This window comes from Lithobates pipiens, unplaced genomic scaffold (genome assembly GCF_037356315.1).
Source record: "Lithobates pipiens isolate NorthernLeopardFrog02 unplaced genomic scaffold, aLitPip1_a1.2 Scaffold_8, whole genome shotgun sequence".
Lineage (NCBI taxonomy): Eukaryota > Metazoa > Chordata > Amphibia > Anura > Ranidae > Lithobates > Lithobates pipiens.
In genome coordinates, this window is record NW_027507903.1 from 177760887 (window position 1) to 177786352 (window position 25466).

Genomic DNA, 25466 nt, shown 5'->3' on the forward strand with positions numbered 1-25466 from the left:
CCGCAGCTACTAACCATAAATCTTTCTTAGGGGTAATATTAGATAAAATATTATTAACCTGTTTGGTATCCCTAATGTAAGATGGTATGGCCCGAACCAAAGGCTGCAAAAAGTGATCTATGTACTTGCCCACCCTGGACGTAACTGAGTCTATACCACTCACTATAGGTCGTCCCGGGGGGCAAGTAACGCTTTTGTGTAATTTAGGCAAATAATAAATCACCGGTGTGCATGGAGCACATGGTACCAAAAAAAGTTTTTCTTTCTCATTCAGAATACCCCTCCGAAAACCCCGGTCAACGATTCTTTCAAGGGCCTTTTTATACTTAGAAACAGGGTCTCTGTTCAAAATGGTGTAAGTAACATTATCGTCTACAATACGATGCATTTCTTTCAAATAATCAACCCGGTCCAATATCACAATCCCTCCCCCCTTATCAGCCGGCCTGATTACCAAAGATTTATTGGTGCAGAGGGTATCCAGTCCTATTTCAAGATCCCTCTGCATCTTGACTTTCCTGACTTTCATCAGGTCTAGGTCATGTAGTACCACATCTCTGAAGACCCTATTAGCTGGTATCGGGCCCGGGGGATTGAAAGGGATGAATTAGATAGTTTGGAGTGTTGAAACTCCGACCTACTTCTTTCTCCATTATTGGTTGTATTACTGAGCATATATCTTTTAACCACTTGCCGACCGCCGCACGACGATATACGTCGACAGAATGGCACGGGCAGGCACATGGGCGTATATATACGTCCCTGCCTTCCTGCGGGTGGGGGGCCCGATCGGGCCCCCCCTGGTGCCTGCGGCAGTCGGTATTCGTTCGGGAGCGATCCGGGATGAGGGGGCGGCCATTCATTCATGGCCACCCCCTCGCGATTGCTCCCGACGAATGAAATGGCAGAGTGACATCACTTCCTCTCCTGTAATGTAAACACAGGAGAGGAAGTAATGTAATCTCTCCTCGTGTCGGTCTTTTTCGTTCCGACACCGAGGAGAGAGGATCGGTGAGTTGCACCCAACACTACACATACAGTAGAACATGCCAGGCACACTTTTCACCCCCCCGATCACCCCCCAATCACCCCCCCCAATCACCCCTGCCCCCCCAGTAACAGTGACACCAATTGCATTTTTTTTTTTTTGCATTGGTGTCATTTGTGACTGTAATAACTGTTAGGGCAGTTAGGGTTAGCCCCCTTTAGCTCTAGGGTGCCCCCCTAACCCCCCAATAAAGGTTTAACCCCGTGATCACCCCCCGTCGCCAGTGTCACTAATAAGCGATCGTTTTTCTGATCGCTGTATTAGTGTCACAGGTGACGCTAGTTAGGCAGGTAGGTATTTAGGTTCGCCGCAGCTTTTTATAGCGTCAGGGACCCCCATATACTACCGCATAGCCCCCTGATTGCCCTCCAGTTAACCCTTTCACCAGTGATCACCATATAACTGTTACAGGTGACGCTGGTTGGTTAGTTATTTTTTTTTTGTTTCAGGGCACCCGCCATTTATTACCTAATAAAGGTTTAACCCCCTGATCACCCGGCGGGTGATATAAGTTTGAGGGTCAGATAAGGTCTGTGTCGCCCCAGCGTCAGGTTAATGCCAGTACCGCTAACACCCACGCGCAAAGCATACACCTCCCTTAGTAATATAGTATCTGATCAGATCTATATTAGCGTTGCCAGCATTTTAGGTTTCCCAAAACGCATTGTTAGCGGGATCAGCCCAGATACCTGCTAGCACCTGCGTTTAGCCCCTCCGCCAAGCCCAGCCCAGCCCACCCAAGTGCAGTATCGATCGATCACTGTCACTTACAAAACACAACACACATAACTGCAGCGTTCGCAGAGTCAGGCTTGATCCCTGCGATCGCTAACAGTTTTTTTTGTAGCGTTTTGAAACAGTCGCTGACAGGCTAGGTGCTTTTTTACCTGTGAGTCTCACTAGTGTACCCCTAAATTTAGAGCCCAAAATGGCAAAGCGAAGGTACACTAGTGAAGAGGCCTACACGTTTCTGAGCATGACAGATAGTGAAGAGGACGTCACTCATCTGTCAGATTCAGGCTCAGAATACGATCCTGTAGAGGACAGGGGCTCCATGACAGATAGTTCTGACGACGGAGATGAGGCCCCTGTTAAGAACAGGTGTGCCCAATCCCGAATGTATTCTGTTGTTCAGGTGCAGGAACCGCAGGTCACTCGTATGGAGCAGAGACGTACTAGAGCCGCTCATCCTTCTGGTGAACTGGCAAGCACCAGCGGCCTAGTACACCCTGGACGTACATCCAGCACTGCAGTAACACGTGGTGACGTGGCGAGTCCCATAAGTGCAGTTCAAGCTGGCGAGGTGGCAAGCACAAGTAGTGTCCCGCTGCCACCAAGAAGAAGACAAAGACAGGCCCGTCGTACCCATAGTGCCCTTCCTGCAGAATTCGCCAATCCTAATTGGGTGCCCACCACTTCTGCAGAACCCGTACTTCCCCCATTCACTGGCCAACCTGGCATTAACGTGGAAACAGTTGATTTTACGACACTTGACTTTTACTCACTGTTTTTCACCGAAGATCTCTATAGATCTATTGTGGACCAAACCAATTTGTACGCTGGTCAACACATCGCCACTATTCCCCAGTCCGCCCTTGCCAGACAATGGAAACCAGTTACGGTTTCCGAATTTAAAATCTTTCTGGGCCTCTCCCTCAACATGGGCATAACCAAAAAGAGTGAGTTGCGGTCATATTGGTCCACTGACCCAATTCACCATATGCGTGTGTTCTCTGCTTCCATGTCCAGGGCACGATACAAGATGATTTTGCGGTTCATGCACTTCAGCGACAATGAACTCTGTCGTCCTCGTGGAGACCCTGAATACGATCGACTCTACAAAATTCGGCCCCTCATAAACCACTTCAACCAACGTTTTGCAGACTTGTTTACTCCCCATCAAGTTGTCTGCGTTGATGAGTCCCTGATTAAGTTTTCTGGTCGCTTGTCATTCAAACAATACGTCCCCAACAAGCGTTCCAGATACGGGGTCAAGATGTATAAGCTCTGTGACAGGGCCACAGGCTATACACGTAGTTTCATGGTTTATGAGGGTAAAGATAGTCACGTAGAGCCGGAGAACTGCCCTGACTACATAGGAAGCGCTGGCAAGATAGTGTGGGACATGGTGTCACCCTTATTCGGAAAGGGGTACCACTTGTACGTGGACAATTATTACACAAGCGTGCCACTGTTTAGTCACTTGTTTGATCAGCAGATTGGAGCATGTGGCACCGTGCGACCTAATCGCCGGGGCTTTCCCCAGCGGCTTGTAGAGTCCCGTCTTAGGCTGGGGGAGAGAGCCTGCTTGCGGAGTAATAATTTGCTCGCTATGAAGTGGAGGGATAATAAGAATGTTTTCGTTCTTACCTCCCTTCATGCAGACACGATGGTCCAAATTCCTACGGCGACTGGTATTGTGGAGAAACCCCTCTGTGTCCACAAATATAACCTTAACATGGGAGGGGTGGACCTCAATGACCAGTTGTTGGCGCCGTATCTAGTTGCCCGTAAGGCCAGACGCTGGTACAAAAAAGTGTCTGTTTATTTATTCCAATTGGCTATACTGAATGCTTATGTACTACATAAAGCTTAAGGACGGACTGGATCCTTCCTTAAATTCCAGGAGGATATCGTCAGAGCCCTTCTGTATCCAGACGGTGCTCCACCTCACCTTCCCCTACCAGATGCAGTAAGCCGGCTGCATGAGAGGCATTATTCTTATGTCATCCCGAGTACCCCTACCCAACAAGCCCCCCAAAGAAAATGTCGTGTCTGCAGAAAGCGCGGATATAGGCGTGACACCCGTTATTGTTGTCCCCGCTGTCCTGACAATCCTGGTCTTTGCATTGGTGAATGTTTTGAACGCTACCATGAACTAGTTGAGTATTAGCGTAGGGTACAGCATTGCACAGGCTAGGCACACGTTCACAGGGTCTCCCAAGATGCCATCGCATTTTGAGAGACCCAAACCGCTGGAACCGTTACAACAGAAGTGTTAAAGTTACATAAAAAAGTGTTTAAAAAAAAAAAAAAAGTAAAAAAACAAAAAAATATATATATATAAAATAAAAAAACCAAAAATAGTTGTCGTTTTATTGTTCTCTCTCTCTCTATTCTCTCTCTATTGTTCTGCTCCTTTGTACTGTATTCTATTCTGCAATGTTTTATTGTTAACCATTTTTTGTTTTCAGGTACGCCATTCAGCTGTAGCGTGGATTTATTTATCTTGACAGCAACAGCGTTTGCTCCCACGATACGTAAAGCCACGACTCCAGCGCTGTCGGAGGTGATTTCACCACCACAGTTAAAAAAGAGCATATATGCCGAAGCATGGGGGCATAAGGGGTGGAGGAGCGATCTGCTCCTACCTTTTGCGGGAGGATGCCCCCATGCTTCGGCATATATATATTTTAGGCACAGATTGTGTTAAATGTGTTATTTTTTGCTATTTTTTTTTTTGTATTTGCTTTGCAGGTATGGTACGTCTTACTGTTATACTGTAATGTTACTTTGTTTTATTGTTAACCATCATTTGCTTAGCAGGTACACCATTCAGTTGCAGCGCGGATTTATTTATCTTGACAGCAACAGCGTTTGCTCCCACGATACATAAAGCCGCGACTCCAGCACTGTCGGGGGTGATTTCACCACCGCAGTTAAAAAAGAGCATATATGCCGAAGCATGGGGGCATAAGGGGTGGAGGAGCGATCTGCTCCTACCTTTTGCGGGAGGATGCCCCCATGCTTCGGCATATATAAATGGTGCATGTATGCCCACCATTAAAAGTGGGTGGATGAAGGGTGGTATCTAATGGTGGGCATACCCACCGATCAATATTTTTTTTTCGTTCAGCCCACAGGATGCATGAAAAAAAAATTACAATATATGCCCAACCAGTTCCAGCAACATACTGGTATGTTGCGGAACTTTCAGTGCTTATACCAGAATGATGCCTGCAGGTTTAGGTATCATCTTTGTATCATTCTTTTCAGCCAGCGGTCGGCTTTTATGTAAAAGCAATCCTAGCGGCTAATTAGCCTCTAGACTACTTTTACAAGCAGTGGGAGGGAATGTCCCCCCCCCCCCCGCACCATCTTCCATGGTTTTCTCAGGCTCTCCTGTCCCAACAGGGAACCTGAGAATGCAGCCGGTGGTTCCGCCAGCTGACCATAGAGCTGATCAGAGACCAGAATGGCTCCAATCATCTCTATGGCTACGAGCATTTCATGACTTAGATTTTGCGGGATGTAAACAGCGCCATTGGGAAATTGGGAAAGCATTTTATCACACCGATCTTGGTGTGGTCAGATGCTTTGAGGACAGAGGAGAGATCTAGGGTCTGATAGACCCTAATTTTTTTTAAAAAGAGTACCTGTCACTACCTATTGCAATCATAGGGGATATTTACATTCCCTGAGATAACAATAAAAATCATAAAAAAATATATATAAATGAAAGGAACAGTTTAAAAATAAAATAAAAAAGCAAAATAAATAATTAAAAAAAAACAAAAAAACACCCCTGTCCCCCCCTGCTAAGGCGCAACGTCGAACGCAAGCGTTGGTCTGGTGTCATATGTAAACAGCAATTGCACCATGCATGTGAGGTATCACCACGAAGGTCAGATCGAGGGTACTAATTTTAGCAGTAGACCTCCTCCGTAAATCTAAAGTGGTCACCTGTAAAGGCATTTAAAGGCTTTTAAAAATGTACGTAGTTTGTCGCCGCTGCACGTTTCTGCGCAATTTTAAAGCATGTCATGTTTGGTATCCATGTACTCGGCCTAAGATCATATTTTTTATTTCATCAAACATTTGGGCAATATAGTGATTTTTAGTGCATTAAAATTAAAAAAAGTGTGTTTTTTCCCCAAAAAATGCGTTTGAAAAATCGCTGCGCAAATACCGTGTGAAAAAAAAAAATGAAACACCCACCATTTTAATCGGTAGGGCTTTTGCTTTAAAAAAACACTTCATGTTTGGGGGTTCAAAGTAATTTTCTTGCAAAAAAAAATATTTTTTCATGTAAACAAAAAGTGTCAGAAAGGGCTTTTTCTTCAAGTGGTTAGAAGAGTGGGTGATGTGTGACATAAGCTTCTAAATGTTGTGCATAAAATGCCAGGACAGTTCAAAACCTCCCCAAATGACCCCATTTTAGAAAGTAGACACCCCAAGCTATTTGCTGAGAGGCATGTCGAGTCCATGGAATATTTTATATTTTGACAAAAGTTGTGGAAAAAATACATTATTATTATTATTATTTTTTTTGCACAAAGTTGTCATTAAAGAGGAAGTAAACCCTGATGAGTTTACTTCCTCTTTTTTTCCCTGCAAAGGTAAAGCATAATGGACTACTATGCATCGCATAGTAGCCCATTATGTGTCACTTACCTGACACAGGAGCCAGCGAAGTCGCGCTGTCCCCTGTATTCCGCCGCATCCATCTTGCTTGTGGCGTCTCGCAGCTCCGCCGCTGTCATTCGGCGAAGCCGCGATGACGTCACTCCCGCGCATGCGCACGGGAGTCGACAAATGCGGCAGCTCCATTTTTGGAACTGCCGCGTTCAGTGCGCCTGCGCGCCGCTGTCTACGGCGCATGCGCCGTAGACAGCGGTGCCTGTCTTCAGGCAAATATCTCCTAAACCGTATAGGTTTAGGAGATATTGCTTGGACCTACAGGTAAGCCTTAATCTAGGCTTACCTGTAGGTCAAAGTGGTTTGTAAGGGTTTACAACCACTTTAATGATATATTGCTCAAACATGCCATGGTTATATGTAAAATTACACCCCAAAATACATTCTGTTGCTTCTCCTGAGTACGGGGATACCACAAGTGTGAGACCTTTTGGGAGCCTAACCGCGTACGGTACCCCAAAATCCAAGCACCACCTTCAGGATTTCTAAGGGTGTAAATTTTTGATTTCATTCCTCACTGCCTATCACAGTTTCGGAGGCCATGGAATGCCCAGATAGCACAAAATCCCCCCAAGTGACCCCATTTTGGAAAGGAGACCCCCCAAGCTATTTGCCGAGAGGTATGGTTAGTATTTTGCAGACCTTCATTTTTGTCACAAAGTTTTGAAAATTGAAAAAAAGAAAAAAAATATACATTATTTTTTTTTTCTTCATTTTCAAAAACAAATGAGAGCTGCAAAATACTCACCATTCCTCTCGGCAAATAGCTTGGGGTGTCTACTTTCCAAAATGGGGTCATTTTGGGGGGTTTTGTGCTATTTTGGCATTTTATGGCCTTCAAAACTGTGATAGGTAGTGAGGTGTGAAATCAAAAATTTACACCCTTAGAAATCCTGAAGGCGGTTCTTGGTTTTCGGGGCCCCGTACGCGACTAGGCTCCCAAAAAGTCCCACACATGTGGTATCCCCGTACTCAGGAGAAGCAGCAGAATTTATTTTGGGGTGTCATTTCACATATGCCCCTGGCATGTGTGAGCAATATATCATTTAGTGACAACTTTGTAAAAATAAAATAAAAAAAAATAAAAGTTTGTAATTTTCCCGCAACTTGTGGCAAAATATAAAATATTCCATGGACTCAACATGCCTCTCAGCAAATAGCTTGGGGTGTCTACTTTCTAAAATGGGGTAATTTGTGGGGGTTTTGTGCCATCTTGGCATTTTATGGCCTTCAAAACTGTAATAGGTAGTGAGGCGTGAAATCAAAAATGTACGCCCTTAGAAAGCCTGAAGGCGGTTCTTGGCTTTCGGGGCCCCGTACGCAGCTAGGCTCCCAAAAAATCCCACACATGTGGTATCTCCGTACTCAGGAGAAGCAGCAGAATTTATTTTGGGGTGTCATTTCACATATGCCCATGGCATGCGTGAGCAATATATCATTTAGTGACAACTTTGTGAAAAAAAAAAAAAAGAAAAAAGTTTGTAATTTTCCCGCAACTTGTGGCAAAATATAAAATATTCCATGGACTCAACATGCCTCTCAGCAAATAGCTTGGGGTGTCTACTTTCTAAAATGGGGTCATTTGGGGGGGTTTTGTGCCATCTTGGCATTTTATGGCCTTCAAAACTGTGATAGGTAGTGAGGAGTAAAATGACATATGTATGCCCTTAGAAATCCTGAAGGCGGTGCTTGGCTTTCGGGGCCCCGTACGCGGCTAGGCTTCCAAAAAGTCGACCACATGTGGTATCCCCGTACTCAGGAGAAGCAGCAGAATGTATTTTGGGGTACAATTCCACATATAACCATGGCATGTGTGAGCAATATATCATTTAGTGACAACTTTGTGTAAAAAAAAATATATATATATTTTTTTGTCATTATTCAATCGCTTGCGGCAAAAAAATAAAATATTCAATGGGCTCAACATGCCTCTTATCAATTTCCTTAGGGTGTCTACTTTCCAAAATGGGGTCATTTGGGGGGGTTTTGTACTGCCCTGCCATTTTAGCACCTCAAGAAACGAGATAGGCAGTCATAAACTAAAAGCTGCGTAAATTCCAGAAAATGAACCTTAGTTTGTAGATGTGACAACTTTTGCGCAAACCAATAAATATACAGTTATTGACTTTTTTTTTACCAAAGACATGTGGCTGAATACATTTTGGCCTAAATGTATGACTAAAATTGAGTTTATTGGATTTTTCTAATAACAAAAAGTAGAAAATATAATTTTTTTTCAAAATTTGCGGTCTTTTTACGTTTATATCGCAAAAAATAAAAATCGCAGAGTCAGTCAAATACCTTTAAAAGAAAGCTCTATTTGTGGGAAGAAAAGGATGCAAATTTCGTTTGGGTACAACATTGCATGACCGCGCAATTACCAGTTAAAGCAGCGCAGTGCCAAATTGTAAAAAGACCTCTGGTCATTTACCAGCAAAATGGTCCGGTCTGAAAGTGGTTAATGTTCAATTTACGGACGTACTTGTGTATATCCATATACGTCTGAAACTTACTCATATTCCTTGGTGGAGCAAATTTCAATCCCTATCCAATAGCCTTTTTTTGAAATCTGTTAAATCCTGTTTTCTTAGATAAAAAATGCCTGATCCTATGGCCTCCTCCTTTTTAGCTGACTGGACTCTCCTCCCCCCTCTGCTTACTCTCTTCGTTCTACCGGACTTTTTATACCTCTGTTGTCCCTGTGAAAATCCGATCTCCGGTTCACTCCACCCCTTGGGGAACCTGGGTATTGTAGGGGTCTCTGATCATCACGATTCCTAGCAGGGGTCACCATAGTGGCACAATCTCGAATTGCCATCATGGTCACTCCTATTGAATCATCTATCATCATGTCTTAAGTTATCAGATCTTTCTAAGTCAGACAGCAGAAAAAAACGATTCTGAGATACGAAGTCTGATTCACAATCTCTATCTTCCGCATTATGATAAGCAGAATTAGGTCTGCCATATCCTTGTGCATACCTGGGGGAATCTCGCCTAGATTGATAGTCATCTTGTGGTCTCCTACCACTATTTTGCTGGTGACCCATCGCCCCATGTCTTCCATTACCTCTCTGACTCCTGGGGGGGCATTAACAAATTGTTGACCCATACCCCCATTAAAGGCCCTTGGTCCGGTTTTGGGTCTAGTAAACACATTACCCCTCACTGGGGGGTTGGCACCCCCTCTCCTCATCGGAGAGTCGTGATGGTCCTGTCGTGCATATGTCAATGATGGATTAGCACTTGGGTTATTAGATGGCAAAGTCTGGGGTAAGGTATCCATTGCAATTTCACCCTCACTTTCCAAGGCAAGTTTCCTCTGCCAGGAAAAAATATAAGGGGTTAAACCTTTATTAGGGGGTTTAGGGGGTAACCTAGACCTAATGGGGCCTACTACTAACTGTCCTAAACTTATTTCAGTCACAAATGACACTAATGCAGTGATCAGTGAAAAATCTGAAAACTACAATTGGTGACACAGTGACAGGGAGTGAAGGGGTTAACTCTGGGCGATCGAGGGGTGATCAGGGGGTGGTAAGTGTACCTGTGGGTACTGGTGTTAGGGTAGTGTTAGGGTAGTGTTGATGCAACTCAGGGTTAGATGTTATCTCTCCTCTCACTGGAATCGAAAAGACTCCAGGAGGAGAGATGACGTCACTTCCTCCTGTCTGTGTTTACACTTACACATACAGGGGAAGGTTTCCATTCATTAGGAGCGATCACCAAGTCCAGACCATAAAACGTTGGTCTGGCCCTGGGGACTGATCGGTCCTCTAATGAATCTGACGGGGCGGGGGGAGGCGCGACCATAATAATAGTTAATAGCATTAACAAGCAGGTAAACACAGCATTGGTTTCATAAATCAATAGCTGTACACATCAGTACTTCGTTATCAAAATAGTCCGGAAGCACAACACGCTGAGTCTCTAACCAAGATCTAGCCGAGTGTGATAGCTTACCAGCTTGGTTAACTAAAAGAAAGAGGAAGAGATAACAGTAAGGGGGGATAGAAGTTGGGGAAGGAAATGAGGGGGGGGGGAAGGTCAGTCCGCGAGCCGACAAAAGAGAATCTGGAGGGTAAAAAAAGCAGATCAAGGTATGGATAGGAGGTGCGAGTTCAGTAGGAGAAGTTGGTCCCTGGAACTAAGCGTAGGTACATCATGCCTTATGTTTATACCAAGAAGACCAGATTACCCATTGTTTGTCTAATTTTTGTTTGTTACCATTCTTAATAGCCAACAATGATTCAAAAATATAGTGTGACTGGGTGATACATAACACTTCTGAAACATTCGGTGCTTTATCAGTTTTCCAATTCCTAGCAATCAATGACCGTGCGGACAACAAGATATGTGTTATTACCGTTCTGAAGTCAAGGGGGAAATTATCAATGCCAACATTTAATATGGCTAAGGAGGGATTAGGACGGGTCAGAACACCAGTTAGATCTGAGATGTGGCGAAAGACAGAGTTCCAAAAACTGATTAGGTGTTTACATGACCACAACATGTGGACCAGATTACCTACCATTCCACAATTTCACCAACATAGTGGAGAGTTGTGGGGTCCGAATTTGGAAATTCTATATGGAGTGAGATACCATCTGAGAGCTATCTTCTGAGACCAGTGGTTTACACATCTGGAGGCCTTAAATATCGAGCGGAATGCGTGTTGCCACTGCGGGGTGAGACAGATCTGTCTCCCATTTCCTGAAGGGTTGAGACTTAACGAATGTCAATTTATGTTGGAAAAAGTTGTAAAAAAGGGAGATACCCTTCTGGGGGGTTGGAGAAGTGTTGTAATAGCACCAGATTTCTGTTGGGAGGTAGATTTTGTGTGTACCTAGTGATCTAAGTAGATGGGACACCTGGAGGTATCTGTAGTATTCTGTGTGCGCCAGTGAATATTTGTTTTGAAGGGATGAGAATGAGAGAAGAGTGTCTCCCTGAAACAAATCCTCTATCAGTCTAATTCCCTTTGCTTGCCAGGATTGTGTAGGAAGATTGGGGATCATCTGGGAAAGGATTGTGATGGGCACAGGAAATGGAGTTTGGTTAGATGTTGAGACCTGAACCTTCCTGAGGTCTCTCCAGACCAGCAGAGAAGCTTGAATCGTGGGAGGTAATCCATGCATAGGGAAAGGATCCCATACATCCATCAATAGTAGAGAACGGAGATCAGGGACAGGAGATAAGGATTGTTCAATCTCTCTCCAAGATAACTCTATATTGGCTAGGCGCTTAGTTTTTATGGTTATTTTACTAATCAACTCGGAGTAGTTGGTATCCGCTAGTAGAAGGGGATCATTCGTAATTTTGATGCCTAGGTAGGTAATAGATGAGTTACTCCAAGAATATGGAAGGAGCTCTTGGAGGTGGCGTTTTATAGGAGGAGGAATACCCAGGTCCAGGATGATCAATTTTGTAAAATTAACTTTGTAGTAAGAAATATCACTAAATTCTTTGAGAGTGTCGTGAGCATGTGGCAGGGAGGTGGAAGGGGAGGTTATGAACAGAATTATATCATCAGCGAAAATATTAATATCATGTGAGCAGTCCTGCATGGGAAAACCATGGATATCTGGATGGGATCTAATCCTCTTGGCCAATGGCTCAATAAGGAGATTGAAAATTGAAGGGGAAAGGGGACAACCCTGTCTGGTGCCATTGGTAATGGAGAAGGTAGAAGAAATCATGTTAGAGGTGTAGACTTGGGCACAAGGGGAATAATATAAAGCGAGTATGGCCGAGAGGATGGGACCTGAGAAGCCGAACCTCCGCAGGACATGCTCCATGTATCCCCAGTGTATCCGGTCAAACGCCTTCTCCGCATCCAGAGATAGGAGCAGAGAAGGCATCCGACAGGACCTAGCACATTGCAATATCCCCAGCACCCGTCTTGTAGCGTCTGACGTCTGTCTTCCCTGAGTGAAGCCAGATTGGTCAGGGCCAATTAACATAGGTAAAATAGGTAACAGTCTATGCGCTAAGATTTTTGCATATAACTTGACATCAGAGTAGAGTAAAGATATCGGTCTAAAGTTCACAGGGTTATTAGGTTCTTTACCTGGTTTAGGTAACGTGACAATGTACGCCTTAAGCATCTCAGCTGGAAACGAGGCAGAGGACATTGCAGCATTGAACATTTCTTGAAGGGGGGAAACCACCTTACTTTGAAAAAATATGTAGTAACTGTTAGGAAGGCCATCAGGGCCAGGTGATTTACCTATGGGAAGTGAGTTAATAGCTCTCGTGATCTCTAGCTCAGTGATGGGGGAATTTAGGGAGAGAAGATGTGATTGTGAGAGAGAGGGAAGTTTAATTTTTGCTAGGAAGGCCTGGATACACTCTTCAGTTGGTTGGGGGGTGTTGGGGTCATCTTTCAGATTATATAGGGCGGAATAGTACTCCGCAAAGGAGTCGGCTATTTCTTGGGGGTTAAATATTTTGTGCCTTCTAGTCTGATGGTACAAAAATGGCATTCGTGCCTTGATCCTGGCAGATTTAAGCCTCTGGGCCAGGAACTTACCTGCCCTGTTCCCCGAGGAATAGTAGGTTAATTTTAAGGATTGGACATGCTTGTCATATTGTTCTAAAAGAAATAATCTAAGATCAGAGCGAAGTTGGGAAAGCTTTTGGTGAGCGACACCGGATGAGGTAGTTTTGTTCTGGGTCTCTAGCAATTTGATGTTGGTAAGAAGCTGATCTAGTTTCTGAGTTCTCTGCCTCTTTTCCCTTGCACATATCTGTAAGATTATACCTCTAATAAACGCATAAACAATGTTGCAGGGTTAGAGACGGATCCCACATTGTCATCAAAAAACTTAGATAAGTTGTCCTTTATCGTATTAGCATGAGAAGGCATCTGGAAAACACGAGAGTTAGCCCGCCAGATGTAGGCAGGGCTGGGTGTGTGCCCCTCCATCACCACAATCGACACATGGTCAGACCAAGTAATGTTGTGGATGGTCGAGGAGGACACCGCTTGTAACAACATTTTATCTACTAGAATTAAGTCTATCCACGAGTAAGGCCGCGTACACACGCGCGGACTGTTGGCCCAACTTTGTCCGTCCAACAGTTTGAGCGAACAGTCCGCTCAAACTTAGCATGGACGGACATGGCCACACACGACGGATGAACAGTTTGCTGAAACCGTGCGCGATGACGTGAACGGCACGTACGACGGGACGAAAAATACGACGTCCTATACACTGCAATGCAACCTTCCGACGTGGAAATCCTTTCTGAGCATGCGCGAGACTTAGTTGGCCGAACAAGCCTACACACGAGCGAACAGTCCGCTGAAACCTTGTTTCAGCGGACAGTTTTTCGGAATTTCCGTAAGACCTTGTTCGGCCAACTGTCCGCTGAAACTGTCCGCTGAAGCCCCACACACGAGCGGACTGTCCGCCCAAACACTGTTCAGCGGACAAGGTTGGGCGAACAGTCCGCGCGTGTGTACGCGGCCTTAGAGTTATGTCGACCCGAGTGATAGGTGAAGTCTCTTTCCGTTGCGTGTTGGCATCTCCAAACATCAAAGATGTCCTCTGAGTGGAGCAGAGACTGAAGCTGAGGAGGGGGACGTTTAACTGCAAAAGAGGAGTCCATCGTACAATCAACTGTTAAATTGTGGTCCCCACAGATAATTAAAGAGCCTTGACGAATGGAGTTAATTTTGTTGTACAGTCTTTTCAAAAATCTGAGTTGGTGGGAATTCGGAGCATATAGATTAGCAATGGTGAAAGGTTTGTTATTAAGTGTTCCCAACAATATGATGTATCTGCCATCCAGATCAACATGAGTAGCTGTCAAGGTGAAGGCCACCGAGTCCCTAATGGCAATTAGAACTCCTTTTTTCTTAGTGGAGGCAGAGGCTAAGAAAACGTGAGGAAATTGCTTATGCTGGAAGTAAGGAGGGCTGTCTGCCTGAAAATGGGTCTCCTGAAAGCACAGTACATTGGCCTGTAGCTTGAGTGCTTCTCTCCAGACCGAGGATCTTTTAGCGGGGTGGTTTAGGCCGTTGACATTGAAGGAGATCACTTTAAGAGCCATGGTGGTGTAAAAAACATGTCAACAGTACCTTATCCTCGTCGTTAATAGGGGGACGATCCACATGAGAGCTGTAAGATGAGCAGATAAGGTCACCAATCTTCATCTGGAAGGCAGGGGTGGGATATATCCAGCTCGGGGTCGACCATGGGAGGAGGAGGTAGAAGAAAGAGTTAGAAGTGGGGTAAATAAAATAGAGGAAAAAGAGAAAAAGCATGAGGCATTGCGGTATAAAAAAAGGTCTAACATGACCACGAGGGGAGACTTGCTGCCCAATAACAGTCGGGGGGGGGGGGGGTAATACCACAAAGGAATCCAGCAAGCTGGGTACTCCATAACACTACATTTCAGGGACCAAATGAATGAGATGAGTGTTGAAACTTGAACACGGGAAGTTATATGGTTGCTTTTCTGGCCGCTTTTTTCCATGACACAGCCTGCCAGTCAAACTGAGAGTCAAACTTCAATGGCAGGGGGGCTTCCGCTGAGACTTTAGCAGGGAGAATGTCCAGTGAACGAAGCAATGCAAGACCCTCTTCAATATCTGTAACTACAGAGGTTTTGCCCTCATGTGTAACCGTAAGCTTGACCGGGTATCCCCAGCGATAAGGGATATCGTGGTTGCGGAGTGCTTTTGTCACTGATAGTAAGGATTTACGCGAATAGCTGGATATGGGCGAACTGTTTTGGGGTCTGTTGGTTCTTTTGGAATGCAACCATCAGTTGTTCCTTCACCTGATAAAAGTGAATACACATCAAGACATCCCTAGGAATATTATCCGGGAGGTGGCATGGTTTCGGTAGTCTATGGATGCGGTCTACTTGCAATTCCGCGTCAGGTATTGAGGGTAGAAATTGCTTTAGAAGGTTCCGGGCATATTGTAGTTGGGCTGGAAGAACAGTTTCAGGTACCCCCCTGAGTTTGACGTTATTCCTCCGTGACCTATCTTCAAGGTCAGCGACCTTGGCCCTGAGCCAGGAGATATCATCTGCATGTTCGGCATGGGCATCAATCAGGGTTTTGTGGGACGAAGCAAATTCTCCCATTTTCCCCCTCAATGTGGTCCACCCGATCACCCAGATCTCTTATGTTTGCTTTAAAGGTCCGCATGCATTGCATCAGATCAGCGTGCATAGAACTGCGGAGAGAGACTAACATGTCCTTGAGTGTGGTATCTGATACAGGCTGACCTGATGTGGGGAAGGCAGTGAACGGGTCAATCAGTTCCCTGGTATCCTCATTAGGACTGTGTGCGGTTCTCACCTGCCAGGCGTGGCCTGGATTTCGCTGGGCTCCTGGGCAGCGGTGTGGACGTCGGCGGCTGGGACTGCATCAGCCCCGGAGGAGGGCTTGGGCTGTCCGTGGCGGAGCGCGAGCTGCGCGAGGAGGCAGGCAAGGTGGTTCCAGTGTCGGCGTCATCTTGGAAGGCCTCGCGGCCTTTCGGCGGATAAAAGTCATCCAATTTCTTGGGATGCGTACGGTCTTTACGTTTGCGGGCCATACCGGGAGGTTCTGGGGGTCCTCAGACGCGTGGTGAGGTAAGTGTAACCGGCTGTGTCGCCCCCGTGTTCGTCGGTTCCAGTGTCTTGGAGCGGAGCTGTGTGGTCACACGTCCATTCAGCTTGCGCGGTAGCCACACCCCCTGTCTCTTGTGATAATTAACAGCAAGGTTATGGGAAATGACCAACATGCAATTCTCCATTCATGAGGTAGCCAGGGGGTAAACATGATGAGATGCACTGCAAGATCAGTAACAGTATACAGCAGTGTATCTATCCTGGAGTAAGGGTTGGAGGGCTAGACAGCCATCTGCCCCATATTTTGTGAAAGGATTTGGTTCTTTTCTGAACCTAAAAAACGTGAGTTTGTAAAAAAAAAAAAAGTAATTAATAAATTTTAACTAGAGTGATTTTAGAGGTATCTGTGATCCTTTCCAGGACAATAAAATGGCTTTCTTCGCATAGAAGTGTAGGATGTGAAGAAGTCTCTTAGCATGGGATGAAATGTGGAGATCACCATAAATGCCTAGGGGGCAGTTTTTGTGGTGGAGAATGTTTGGGAGGCCTACTGCTGATGATATGAATGATACTATCTACACCCAGAAGTACTGGACTACTGGACAGGTCCAAAAACAGTGTAAAAAGTTTTCCACTTGACAACATCCTCAAACAGTCTGCTGTGGGAGCCAAACCCATGTTTTGTAACCTAGCAGGAGGTGGGATAGGTGAAAGATTTTTATGTTTATAATACGATCTCTGGAAGATATCACGGAGGTTTTGTATGTGTCACTGAATTCTGACCAGTCATCATCTGAAAATGTAATGTCCATAGAGGTCCATTTCGTCTGGGCCACTCGGAATCTAGGGTTACAGTCAGTCCAGTATGCGAAGACAAGTTTAGTAGGGTCAGGGTGTCTTAATATTTTCTGAGGTATGTGGACAGGATTTTATAAAGAGCCAAACTGAGCATGAATAACGTGACGGAGTTGGTAATAAAAACATATATGAGCATGGTAGGTTAAAATCTGTTGAAAGGATTTAAATACCCGTGTGTCATAAAGATGACACAAGTATTTAACTCCCTTAGAGTACCAATGCTGTGGGTCAGGCATTGGGCACAGTTCTTTCAAGTTTGGATTGAACCACAGAGGGTTGTTTGGGGAGGCGACCAAGACCCTGTAGAAATTTTTGAGTCAATTATTTTAAACAGGGTGAGCAAGGTTTAGCATAAATGTGCCTGGGCGGGCTGGAACTCGCCCTCTGTATATAATGTTGTGGAGGGTCTCTAGAGAGGAGGCAACAGCTCCTTCAGTGGATGTACAGGCGTTCGAAGCAACTGGGTGCAGCCAGTCATAAATGTGGACCAATGGGGAGGCCAAATAGTATAAATAGAAGTTAGGGAATGCCAAGCACGCCAGATGCGTTGGCAACAGGTTGATACATTTTTGTAAGGGGCTGGGCATGACCTGGCTGTCTTGGTGAAACCTGTCAATAAAATGCCATTCTCTCACTGATCAGTCAACTCCAGTCATGTTGATTAGAAGACAGATTTATTACAGATGTATAGTACAAAGGGGTGATAGAACTCTTACAGCAAGGAGTTCCACAGCAGAATCACACAGGAAATCTGTACACACAGTTATTTTATAGCAGTATTTGGCAACACTGGTGAATCATGGTGCATTGTCAGCTTTATTGCCAAATCCAGCATGCCTTTCACAAGGTTTCTTATAATGGTAACTTTTGCTAGTTCTTTAAGTATTGTTTTAGGAGTTGGTCGGAACTAAGAAAGTTGCATAAACAATAAGTCAGTGCCATTTTAGCTAGTTAGTGCAATTTTAGCTGGAAAAAGAGCATATATGGAACAAGGAAAATGTCAATATCACCTGTAATTCTTTGCATATTTGTTATCATTCCCTCCTCTGATAGCTATATTTGCTTCCTCACTTTATTACTTCAGTGCAGGTCGGTTCCGCAACTGGGTTTTCAGACCTTACTTCATTGATAAGAGTACTTGCATCATCATAGATATCTTCTCCTTGGGGAACTGTGTGTTACATTATCCTGATCATGGCTGTCTCAATTAATCTTTGAGAGAGTCCTCGGATACAGGGAATACAACAACATCCACAAGTGACTAAGATGGCTAAAGCCACGGCAATAGAGATCAAACATGAGGTGACAAGTCCAGTCCATTTCCCAAACCAACCTTCAAGCCAATTTGTGAATGGATCATTAATACCCAAGTTTTTTGCTAATTCATTCGATAAAGCTGTCAATCCTTCGAGGGCTCTAGTCACGGTTCCTCCAGGAGCTGTATTGTTAGGAATAAAGGTGCAACACATACCGCCAAACATTTTACAGACCCCTCCTCTTTCTACTAGGACCATATCTAATGCCATACTATTCTGCCATGCCATCAAAGAGGTAGGGGCTATTTGTTCTGCCAATCCCTTAACTGCATCCTTGGTGTAGTTTACAAACCTTTTTTGGTTAAAGTATATATAGTTAATCCAGTCAACATTTTTGTTTACTGTCACCCACCAGAGAAGAGACTCAAATCCAGCTGCCACTTGGTTCCTAGCCTTAAGCTCGGCACTCCACGCGGAACACCAATCTCATCTATGTAGATCTGGGGGTCGAAAGACCATGCAGGAGAGGTGTCCCTTCTGCTCCTCTGGTGACCCTTCTTCCAAAGGGACTCTGACAGTAAGCGCAGAGGCATTTCCAGCTGTACCAGGGCACAATCCCCTCCGGAATTGGCTGGGATTCTCACTCTGAGCCTCTTATCTCCACATAACCACCAGACGTCTGCCCTCTGGGTGTCTCAACCCAGTCGTCACCCTCTCCCTTTACAATTTTGTTAATCCTCTCCATGCAGTAGTCATCTGGTAAAGACCCCAAATCTGTGCCACTCGCATTCCCCGGAAGTGCAAAGCAAGTAAAGTTGCCAGGGTATGTCGTGACAGCAGGGGGTATCTGAGGTCTCTGAACCCGGGGAAACAACAAACTTAATGTGTGACAGGAAGTGTTGGTGTCAGGTTTGTATGTTTTTTTGATACAGCTTTAGTATACACCCTAAACCATCTGGATCTTCTAGTTTGGGGTAATATATTGTAATTATTTGGTTCTGTACAGGGAGAGTGGGCCGCTTTAGTTATGGTTAATCTATTCTTTAAATCTCCTGCTGCTGGAATCTCATATCCCCAATCCTGGGCTGCAATTGTCCACATGACTGAAACCAAAGTAGTACACCGGGTAGTTCCAGCCAGGTAGCACACGTATTTGTCTGCCCAGGTCCGCTTACTTGCTTCTACCTTATCTCCACAATCTGTCATCTGGCAGAAATCCACCTGTATAGTACTGGTGGTTCCTTCCTCAAAGGTGAGGTTCAATGCTCTTCCTGTCTCTTCCCAATTGATTGGTTCCACTATCCTCCCCATATAGAGGCCTCTCCTAGAGTCACCAATGCTCCCATGAGAAACAAAATCCCTACTATCCTATCTGAAGTGAGGAGGGCCTAAATAGGGCCTTTTCTTCACCAAGGTTGAGACAAGCAGACCTTTTATCTGCCTCCCTTTGTAGTTGGATTTTCCCCCTCATTCAGTTTTTCTGTCCCTACTCTGCCTATGTTTACCTTTTTTACAGTTGGATTGGTGAATCCAGGTAGACCTTTCAGCAATTCTTACTGCTGCGGGAGTAGTAAGGAGTATTTGATATGGCCCGTCCCACTTAGGGGAGTGCCAATGCTTCTTTTTGATCACCCTGATGAGGACCCAGTCTCTGATTTGTACTTTATCTTCTCTTATGGGCTCTCCTTCTGGAATGGAACACACTTGGTTAATTTATTTCTATTTTATTAATCTTGACAAGTATTCTGCTAAGGTTCTCTCCACTTCCTCTGTGTGGGTTTCATTTGGTAATAAAGGTATTTTATAAGGCCTACCATACATCATTTCAAATGGACTCAGCCCCTCTTTAGTGGGGGTGATGTGCATGTTTAAAATAGCTAGTGGGAGACAGTACATCCAACTTTTTTCTGTCTCTTCCATAGCCTTTTTTAGCTTGCTCTTTAATATGTCTTTCTATTAATATTATGTCTTTCTATGAGAACTGCTGACTGAGTGTGATATGCACAGTGATTCTTTACTTCTATACCCATCACTTCTGTTGGGTGTTTTATGGTCTGATTTACAAAATGTGGACCATTATCACTATAAATCTTCTCTGGTATCCCAAATCATGGAAGCATATCTTTTAGTAAGGCTTTGGATACTGTTAAGCATCAGCACTTCCTGTGGGGAATATCTATTTCTCAAAAATCCATGAAAATGTGGATATTGCGGTGTGAGGAACTTCCCTTTCCATGGTATTATGCCTCTCTGAGCATTGTGTCTTGCACATATAATGCATCGAGAGTTACTGCATGTGTCAATACTGCATCATACCTAAATAAGGATTTTGGCAATACCGGTTTCCTTCAGGTGATGTATAGATGTTATCTATTATTGTGCAACCTTTTATTTTCCAATATCTTTTCTCCCCAGGGGATGCATCCTGCTGCATATCAGTAAGGACTGTATGATATATCTCTATGATTTCCTGTTCTGTCATTATTTGATGTTTCTTGTGTCGCTATTTTAGCAGCTTCATCTGCCCTTTTATTTCCTTCCGAGATGGGGTCTGTATGTTTTATGTGTGCTTGACATTTACAGATTGCAATCTCTTTTGGTAACTGTATTGCATCTAGGAGTTCTAGAATGAAGTCTGTGTGTATAATTGGCTTACCACTCGAGGTGATCATCCCCCTGTTTTTCCATCATTGTGCAAAAACATGTACTGTTGAAAATGCATATTGACTGTCAGTGTGTATGGTTACAGATTTTCCTTTTGATAGTGTGCATCCTCTTGGCAGTGCTACAAATTCTACTACTTGTGCTTAATAATGTTTTGGTAATGGCCTAGCTTCTAAGAATTCATCCTGTGTCGCTACTGCATATCCAGTTGCATTTGTGCCATCTGGATCTTTCTTACTGCAGCCATCAACAAAAAGTGTAATGTCAGGGTTAGATAATGGTACATCTTTCAAATCCCTTTGTGGAAGTCCCTTTTCAGCGGTGGCAGCGGTACAGTCATGTTTATGACTAGTGATGAGCTTTGAGTTCGAGTTGAACTCGTGTTCGACTCGAACATTGCCTGTTTGCCTGTTTACTGAACAAAAAAAGTTTTAAAAACTAAAGTTTTTTCAGGAGCAGTGATTTTAATAATGCTTAAAGTGAAACAATAAAAGTGTAATATTCCTTTAAATTTCATACCTGGGGGTGTGTATAGTATGCCTGTAAAGGGGCGCATGTTTCCCATGCTTAGAACTGTCCCTGCACAAAGTGTCATTTCTGCAGGAAAAAAAGTCATTTAAAATCACTCGCAGCTATAATGAATTGTCGGCTCCCCGTATTACAGAGAACAGTCATTGAAAGTCAATGATTAAAAAAAAAAGCGTGGGGTTCCCCCAAATTCAATTACCAGGCCCTTCAGGTCTGGTATGGATATTAAGGGGAACCCCGCATCAACTATAAAAAAAAAATGACGTGGGTTCCCCCCAAATATCCATACCAGACCTGAAGGGTCTGGTATGGATTTTAAGGGGAACTCCACGCCAAATTTAAAAAAAAATTGCGTGGAGTTCCCCCTAAAAATCCATACCAGACCCTTTATCCGAGCACGCAACCTGGCAGGCCACAGGAAAAGAGGGGGGACGAGAGAGCGCCCCCCTCCTGAACCGTACCAGGCCACATGTCCTCAACATTGATGAGGACAAGGGCCTCATCCCCACAACCCTGGCCGGTGGCAGGACCCAGGTCCCCAAAAACTTTTTATGACAACAACTTGCATATTAGCCTTTAAAATTAGAACTTTTGATATTGAACATTCGAGTCCCATAGACTTTAATAGGGTTCTAAAGTTCACACAAAGTTTAGGTCTTGTTCTGGTGTGAACCGAACCGGGGGGTGTTTGCTCATCCTTATTTATGACCATCAGTAGGAAGTGGTAGTAGTGTGGATAGGTTTAATGTAGTATATCTCTGTATTGTTAAGTGAGGTTTTGTCAAAAGTATTGTCATATAGGAAAGGTACCATGCTGGGCTCAAATATGATATTTCTTGTTATAAAAGGATAACAGACACTGCTTGTGGTACTTTGAGTGTCAGCGGGTGATATATCACTATAGATGCTGAGGCCTTAACTGCTTCCCCTGCAGCTACCACTGGACACAGGGTGGAAGTGCTCTAGTTACACTGTCTAGTTTTGTAGAATAGTAAGCAATTGGCCTCTGACACCATGTGACTGTGTAAGTACTGATGTCATGTGACCTTCCCTTAAGTCTACTGTTTGTTCTAAAGGTTTGTCATAGTTTGGTAAGGCTAGTACTGATGAGCTAGAATGGACTTGTTTTAGGTCAGTAAAGGCTGTCTCTGTTTCCTCACTCCATTTTATAGCGTCCTGTGGGGTCATGGGGTTCCCATGCATGGCATGGACCAACAGGGCGGTCAGCATTGAATACCCGGGGATCCAAGCCCTACAAAAATTCGTCATGCCCAAAAAAGACATAATTTGTTTGTTTGTTTCTGGCTTTGGCACCTGGAGGAGGGCTCGAATTCTCTTCTCATCCATTTTTTTTATAACACTAATATAGAGGAGTAAGGATTTTTTTTTCCTTTTTTTTTCACTATAACACTAATATAGAGGAGTAGGGAATTTTTTGTTGTTGTCTCCCCCTCCCCCACCCACATCCTTAAATGGCAGAGAGGGGAGGAAAAGAGGAAGGGGGAAATATTTTTTTTCTTCCTCTTCTCTCTCTCTCTAGCAAAAATATAATAGATAGAAAAATGGAGGCAATTCGGAACGAGTAAAGGAAAATAGAAGGATGAGTAGGAAGTAGGGAGAAAGAGGGAAAGGGAGGAGAGAGAGAAAATAAAAAATAGGAAAAACAGCATGAGAAAGCCGATAGGTAGCGAATCTGGATCAGTATCTTTGGTTCCCCCTCAATAGGGACCTTACTTTAAGTAAGAAAGACTTATTTAAGTCAATAGATAGGGGATAAGAGCTGTGGAAAGGTTAGGGTGTATAGTGTGTGGAAGAGTCAGAGAGAGTGGGAGAGTGTGTTGGGGAGGGTGGGGGGTTTGTCGGGAAGGGGCTCTTTTGTTGTGTGTGGGGTTGGTTCTTTTTTTTTTTTTCATGGAAGGGGTAAAATTTTGCTCCTTTAACCACTTAAAGAGGAAGTAAACCCTGATGGGTTTACTTCCTCTTTTTTTCCCTGCAAAGGTAAAGCATAATGGACTACTATGCATCGCATAGTAGCTCATTATGTGTCACTTACCTGACACAGGAGCCAGCGAAGTCGCCGCTGATCCCTGTAGTCCGCCGCATCCATCTTGCTGGTGGCGTCTCGCAGCTCCGACCAATGACAGCGGCGAAGCCGCGATGACGTCACTCCCGCGCATGCGCACGGGAGTCGCGTCTCGCAGCTCCGCCTCTGCCATTCGGCGAAGCCGCGATGACATCACTCCCGCGCATGCGCACGGGAGTCGACAAATTAGGCAAATCCATTCTTGGATTTGCCGCATTTAGTGCGCCTGCGCGCCGCTGTCTACGGCGCATGCGCCGTAGACAGCGGTGCCCATTTTCGGGCAAATATCTCCTAAACCATATAGGTTTAGGAGATATTGCTTGGACCTACAGGTAAGCCTTAATCTAGGCTTACCTGTAGGTCAAAGTGGTTTGAAGGGGTTTACTTCCTCTTTAAGGACCAGGCCTCTTTTTCAGACTTGGTGTTTACATGTTTAAAACAGTTTTTTTTGCTAGAAAATTACTTAGAACCCCCAAACATTTTATATTGTTTTTTTTCTAACACCCTAGAGAATAAAATGGCGGTCATTGAAATACTTTTTTTCACACCGTATTTGCGCAGCGGTCTTACAAGCGCACTTTTTTTGGAAAAAATTCACTTTTTTGAATAAAAAAATAAGACAACAGTAAAATTAGCCCAATTTTTTTTTTATTGTGAAAGATAATGGTATGCCGAGTAAATTGATACCCAACATGCCACGCTTCAAAATTGCGCCCGCTCGTGGAATGGCGTCAAACTTTTAGCCTCAAAAATCTCCATAAGCGACATTTAAAAAATTCTACAGGTTGCATTTTTTGCATTACAGAGGAGGTCTAGGGCTAGAATTAATGCTCTCGCTCTACCGATCGCGGCGATACCTCACGTATGCGCTCGCTTCTGTGCGCAAGCTCGTCGTGACGGGTGTTTTTAAAAAACTTTTTTTTTTCTTATTTATTTTAATTGATTTTATTTATTTTTACACTGTTTTAAAAAAAAAAAATTGATCACTTTTATTCCTATTACAAGGAATGTAAACATCCCTTGTAATAGAAAAAAGCATGACAGGTCCTTAAATATGAGATCTGGGGTCAAAAAGTCCTCAGATCTCATATTTGGGCTAAAATGCAAAAAAAAAAAAAAAAAAAAATGACATTTAAAAAAAATATACCTTTAAGAGGTATGGGCGGAAGTGACGTTTTGACGTCGCTTCCGCCCTCCTATGGTATAGAGACGAGTGGGGGCCATCTTAGCCTCACTTGTCTCTATGCCCAGCTAGGAAGAGGACCCGATCGCCTCCGCCGCTACCGACGGCTCCGGTAAGCGGCGGAAGGCGCGGGAGGGCGGCAGGAGGGGGGGTGGCACCTCTCCCACCACCGATAGTGGTGATCTTGCGGCAAATCTGCTGCGGAGACCACCGTTATCGTACAGCCGACCGCCGCCTGAAGAGATGGATATCTCGGTTGTGGTAGCAGCTGCTGCCGTTACCGAGATATCCCTCTTCAAAAATAGGACGTACATCGTCGTGCGGCGGTCGGCAAGTGGTTAATGTACGAGGCCTTAACTCCCCCTCTAAAAGAAACCAAATATTACATTTTCTTCATATGCAAAAAATAGACATTGTTTTATTTCAAGAAACTCATTTTCGTTCAGATCACATACCCAAAATAAATAATAGGAATTATGCTACATGGATACATGATACATTTCTATATTCCAAATCAAAAGGTGTATCGATTGCATTCCATAGGGATCTACCATGTCAAATACTACAAAAATATAAAGGCAAAGACGGCAGGTCCTTAATAATAAAGGTCATGCTGTATGGCAAAAAAAATCACAATAATTAATCTTTACTTACCTAATTATGAGCAAATAGAGGCTGGAGTGAAGGCCCTATCGGACGCAATGGAGAAAGTGGAAGGAACAGTAGTTTTGGGTGGAGACTTACATTTTATAATGGATGTAAAATTGGACACTACTAATACTCAAATTCAAAGGTAAAAAAATTTAATAAAGAAGTTTAAAACTCTATTGGGGAAGTATCAATTAATGGATATAT